This window comes from Ixodes scapularis, unplaced genomic scaffold, assembly GCF_016920785.2.
Source record: "Ixodes scapularis isolate PalLabHiFi unplaced genomic scaffold, ASM1692078v2 PGA_scaffold2__306_contigs__length_199485367, whole genome shotgun sequence".
Classification (NCBI taxonomy): Eukaryota; Metazoa; Arthropoda; class Arachnida; order Ixodida; family Ixodidae; genus Ixodes; species Ixodes scapularis.
In genome coordinates this window covers 118,148,656-118,154,625 of record NW_024609857.1, presented here as the reverse complement: position 1 = coordinate 118,154,625, position 5,970 = coordinate 118,148,656, and the positions used below count along the sequence as shown (strand labels likewise).

At 44.5% G+C, this 5,970-nt stretch overlaps 1 pseudogene; it reads right to left on the bottom strand.

The window, feature by feature from the left end:
* Positions 1–4,771: 4,771 nt before the first annotated feature.
* On the bottom strand, positions 4,772–5,508 carry LOC121836392 (annotated as a pseudogene).
* Between the last annotated feature and the right edge of the window lie 462 nt (positions 5,509–5,970).

Sequence of the window (5,970 nt, the reverse complement as noted above, 5' to 3'; positions counted from 1 at the left end):
AAGAATAGCGTCGTCGCAACTGCGCACGCTCCGAACGCAAACCAGGTTTTGCGCGTTGCGTGCGCAATTTTAGCGTGCGCTATTTCTCGGAAATAGCGTGCGTACGCAAAGCGTCTTTGCGCTTCTCGAAGGAGGATTCGTGATCAGAAGTTTGCCAAAGCCACGACGAGCAGAGTTAAAAAAATGGCGGCCTCCAGGATTATGTCGGCGGCTGCTTTGGCGGCGTCGTGAGTGCGACGTCGGCGGCATCCTCGCGACTGCGATTTTCAATACGGGACGGCATTCTATTCGGTTTGGCAACGATCACCGCAGCTTGATGCTTGTGACGCGCGAACAATTCTCGGCGAAGATACGATGTGCGAAGGTCAGTACACGAGACCTCTCTTGCCGAGTCGATGCAAGCGGACACGACCGGTCAACCGCTCGCGTCGCATTCTCATGTTTAAACAAATCTAAAATTAAACTCTGGACCAAAAAACTTGTTTTTTTTTTCTTCTAAAGCTACAGCATTTTGTGTGTGAAATAAAAATTGTGACTGTATCTTGGTGGCGTCGCAAGCGCGAGGTGCTTGGGCTTTTGCGTCGCGACGGAGAAACGCTATTCTAAAACTCTCTTCCGTCGTGTGCGCTAATACAAGCGCTAAACTTAGCGCAAGCGTGCGCTAAAATTGCGTACGTTATTCTAAAACTCCCTACTCTCTCCTCATCGCCAAGTATTAGAATTGTTCCGACTCAGAAGGCTTACCCACACCATGTCCTATGTAAAGGCACAACTCGCCGAAAGCAAGTTTCGTCGATCTGGCGGCGGCGTCAAAGCTTCCTTGGCACGCCGAAGTACTGAGCCTCTGTGCCTTCGCACGCTTGAATATCGATCAACAATCGGCGCCGCGGCAAAGTTTTGAAGGTGTGTCGCGCGTAGACGTCTTTCCATTGGATATCGGCCTCGGTGATATGTGATGCATAGCTGTTCCGGCGATTTGTTATCAATAAAGGGGGGGGGGGGGGGGATCTGTACGGCCACTCCTACGCATTATTAACCAATGGCTATGTTCCAAATGTGCTCTATTGGATCACATGACAGCACAAATAGAGCAACATTGTAAAGCAAGGAGGGTTTACGAAGGCAAAAGTGCATTGACGGCGAGAATGAAAATTTTCGAAACGCGGCCCATACCAACACCACCTAGACAGCTTTCAAAGCCTGCGTGTCACGTGACATGACGTCACGTCCCGGAGACATGCACGGGCGCTGAGTGGAGGCGAGTGCCGCGTCAGCGTCCGCGTGGCACTCGTTTCCTATCATAATCACACGCGAAGGCTGACGCGGCACTCGAATCCAATCAGTGCCCGTGCAGGCCTCCGGGACGTGACGCCGTGTCGCGTGACACTCAGGCTTGAAAGCTGTCTAGGAAGTGTTGAGCATACGTTCGTGTGCAATCTGTTGACCAGTCACAATTAGGCGAGCTGCGCTCAGACGTCAAGTGCAATAAAGTAGGTTGATATTGAGCCAGGGCTGGGACATCCACCAGATCGACGGAACCACGTCCCTAGCGATTTCGGGCAAAAATTAAGTGCGCCCTGTTAAACACTTTCGCAAAAAAAAAAAAAATTATATTTGGTAGAGAAAATAGAAAACGCAATTATATAGTCTAACCAACGCACCATTACTTTGGATGTATGGTGAAGTGGAGATTTCACTACATATATATAAAATACAGACCATGGAACCTTTTCGGAGAAAGATTAAAGTCACAAAATTACATATCACATATATACACAAATTGCAGAAGATATCACAATTTCTTAGCACCAATATGGGTCATCCTTTCACATTTCACGACGGCGTAATTTATGACTAGAAGTAATAATATAAAATAAAGCAACACACCGGCACATCATCCTTGCAATTTTAAATGGAATATTTTATACGGGGAAAATACCGGACGAGATGAAAGTTTCAATAGTTAGGCCAATTTATAAACGGGAAAAAAAGATATCAAATTACAGGCCCATTGCGTTGTTGCCAGTGATCTCCCAGATAATGGAAAAGTTTGTTTTAAAAACCATGACCTCGTTTTGCGACAGGTTCTCATTGATAAACAGCTGTCAATACGGCTTCCGACAGCAGAAAAGTACGACGCTCTTGCTGGAGGACGTGACGGAATTTATGAATGAGAAACTAGATAAAAAGTCAAATAGTACTGGCAATATTTTTAGACCTAACGAAAGCCTTCGATACGATTGCTCATTTCATATTACTTGATAAACTCGAAAATCTGGGATTCAGAGGGCCGTATTTTAGATTCTTTACAAATTACTTTAACAACCGTACTCAAAGGGTTAAAATTGGAAACAATGTAAGTGAGGCCGTACATCTTAACTGCGGTGTTCCACAGGTGTCGGTATTAGGCCCGATGCTATTTAATATATATGTGAACGACCCCGCTTTGCTGCATTTGAACTCGAACATTTATCAGTACGCTGATGACACGGCTCTAACATTGGCAAGCGAAAATTACAATATTGCAGTGTCCTCTCAACAACAGAATATCAACCAAGTCATGACCTGGTTTTCGAGAAATTGTAATTTCGTAAACACAAAAAAAGCTACTCTAATGTGCTTCAGGGTCCATCAAAAACTTATTAATCTTAGGAAACTGATTTTTTTACATGCAGCAGATTGTAGGAATTGTTATTGCTCGCCATTACAGTACGCTACAGAAACCAAGTACCTGGGCTTACATCTCGACGACGAATATTTGAATTGGAATGTACACATAGATCACTTAATGAGCCAATTGAGGGTAATCGCATCATACCTATATTAGCCCCGAGAGCGAACACAAGCGTCGCTGCGGTCGCCGCGCCCTGATTGGGTGAGGTGTACACCGTGACGTCAATGGGAGGACTCCGCTCCGCGATCTCGCATCGGCTCGCTTCCCAGCACCGGTTCCCTGGTTTGGCGTTGTGTGCCGCAAGCTCTTCGAGGAGCTCGACTTCGTATACCCGGTGTACAAGACGTTGAATTAGGCCGATATTGACGTGCTTCCGTACATTTTATAAGCCTGCTTGTCCCTTTTACCTTTAAAATTGGGTTACAAATCCCGAAAGCTATCGGAGGAGGCAACTCCGCCGATGAACCTCCCCGTCCGTCCACACGACACAAGGCAATCTTGCAAAGGGGTCGGTGAAACGGTGGCGCAAGTGTTTCAGACGCTGGAATTTTGTTCTTTGCCTGTTCATGATTTAGGACGACATTACATCCCGCTTTCAAGGCATTTGAAGTGGCATTTATACCAAGGGCCTTTGGGTGGTCGGCAAATTAGCTCGCGACCCCGACTCTGCGCTTCCACTCTGCATGCGCTGGTTCGCAGATGTATTAAAGGCCCTGCGTCTGATGATCTTCGAAGTGCTCGTGGAACAGGGCTGTTTTACATAAATGTAGCTTCTTCGTGAATTAATTATATAGTTCATACACGTATGCAGGCATATTTTTTAGAAGATGCACAATTACTGAAAATTAGTTTGTATGGTAGCAGCAAAAACGGCCGAATTGCCCCCAGTTGCCTGTATATGTATTGAACTGCCTAAAATATGCACAGCAATAGTGCCGTAATTTGGAATGTTTATACTTTTTCCTGACATTCTTTATTCCAGCCTTGGGTATTAAAAATACACCGTTCAGTCTGAATTGTCATTTCCAATTAAAAGAGACTGCTACAGGTCCCCAAAAGCTTCCTCAGCCTCCAAACTCCCTACAGCTGGACTCTCTAACAACAAAGGAAAACAGGAGTAAAAGCAAGCATTCGAACGTCGGTCCAGAGTTAGATGCAGCACTAGTAGCAGAAAATGTGGAACCTGTGAAGGGCGACAGTCTGCGTGAGAAGAGTTTCTGGTATTTTAGCTTCAGGACAATTTTTTCATCTCATTTTTAGGACTTAAGGGACTAATAACGGGGTGATTTCAGATAAGATCGAACAGGGGGTGGCTGGTCGACCTTTTTAATTTGCTTCATAATTTTATATGTTGTTTCCCGATGTCAAAAATGAACAAAATCAGAATTATTTTCACCCAGAAAAAAAATTGTCGAACGCAAAAAATCGTACATCACGTAGAGGTGGAAAGTCGCATTTGCTTGCATAGCCGGAGGGGGCAACTTTGGTGATTAATAACTAAAGTTATACTTCTTAGGTGAGTTTCATAATATTTTAGTATAATCTGTATGTACTTAGCAATGCGCAAAAAAATATTGTTATTGTTTGGTATGTTTAAAAAAATTAATAAAAAACATCAATTTCGGCTCCTTGACCGTTTTTCCCCCAACTTTGCAGGCCTGTATCTTAGGATCTTAGGAAATAATTGAGCCACAAACGTCATATTTTCATTTAATACGCTACTCTTAAATGGAAGTACATTCACTAAAATTCAAGTTTATTTAGATGCGGGTTGGGGAGATTTTGGCAAGCAAACACGAGACAAGCACCAAAATTTAAAAAATTTAAGGGCGATTTTAAAAAAAACCCCGTTCTCGATTTTTTTAAAACTCTGACCGGTCAGTCTACTCTATTTGGGGGTTAATATCCATTAAAAACATGTTGCATTATATTGATGGTGTAATAGATACAGCACCTCTACCGAGCCCCTACTGCGAAGCTCGGCACGGTGTACCCCTGTGGTGCGACGCAGTTATTGCGACTTCTTACTTTGAGAGAAAAGTAATTTTTTTATTCATTCGAGTATAGCCAGTAATAGTTTGTCACATCTTTGTCACGTTATAATAAATCGAACATTAAATATAATAAATTGCACATAATATACAACAGATTCCTGCCTTCATAGGTTTCAAAATGAACAGATTTTGGCGCAAACATTTTCTGACGGTGTGCACTTAGAGTTTCTTCCAAGGGGATCCGACAGTCCGTGCCACTTGCAAGTCGCAGGTCGAAGCTTCTGATGTTTTGCATAGCCACACATGCCACGACTGAATACCAGGAAAGGCGCGCACTCCCACCCACTCTTCATTTTTGCGCTGACGGAATTCAACAACCTCGTCTTTGTCCAAAAGTGTGAAATTCACTCCTTTTAGTTTTTGGGAAAGACTGTTCACCATGCATTTTGCAGACTGTATGGCCTTTCCTGGGAGCTGTCTCAAGTTGTGAAGCGTTGCTTGGTGTTTGACGAGTCCTCCAACTCCGTCACACGCGTTTTTTCCGTGCCCAGTGGCTGAGAATAGCCATTGTGCTTTGGGAAAAACATTTTTTTGGAATTCATGAAGTTGGAAGCGATTCTTGAAGTGACTGGCGGCACCGTCACTTACATAAGTCAAATGGGAGTACACAGCAAGGTTGTCATAGACCCACTCTCTCACTTTTTGTACAGCCAGACAGGCATGAGCGGAGTCATGGTGCAAGTCGTCACTGATGACGGCAAAACTGTATGTCGACTTTCTAGTAGTCACCACACACGTAAATATTGAGACCTGTTTTTTTTTTTCCAGTGGTACGCTTGAATCTCGTCAGGAAGGATAACAGTCCAGTTTTCAGTGAAGTCGAAGTGGAAGACAATGCTACCACGCTGCGCGCACTGCTTTGCTTCATAGATGGCTTTGCCTTGCGTCTGTCTGATATGGTTGTGAATGATCCACCTTGAGACAGACACACGAAGCTCCTCCAGAAAAGTGACCGGATCTAAAGTCTTTTTCACGAGCTCGCCTGACTCCCATGCTGCCAAAACTATCTCTTCATCCTCGGAAATGTTGAGTTTTTCGAGTGTGAGAGACTGGCCTTTGGGACAATGGTCACATTCGCCTAAAAGGCACTGGCGCGATGGCGGGTTGCAAATGAATGCAGAGTTCAATTCCGCTGCGTCAAGTTGTGAGCCAGAAACGTTTTGTAGAGAGGCGACACAGAGGTTGTAGTTTGCGCAGTGCACACAAACGCACGCTTCTTGCTGGGGATTGCATTTAACCCAT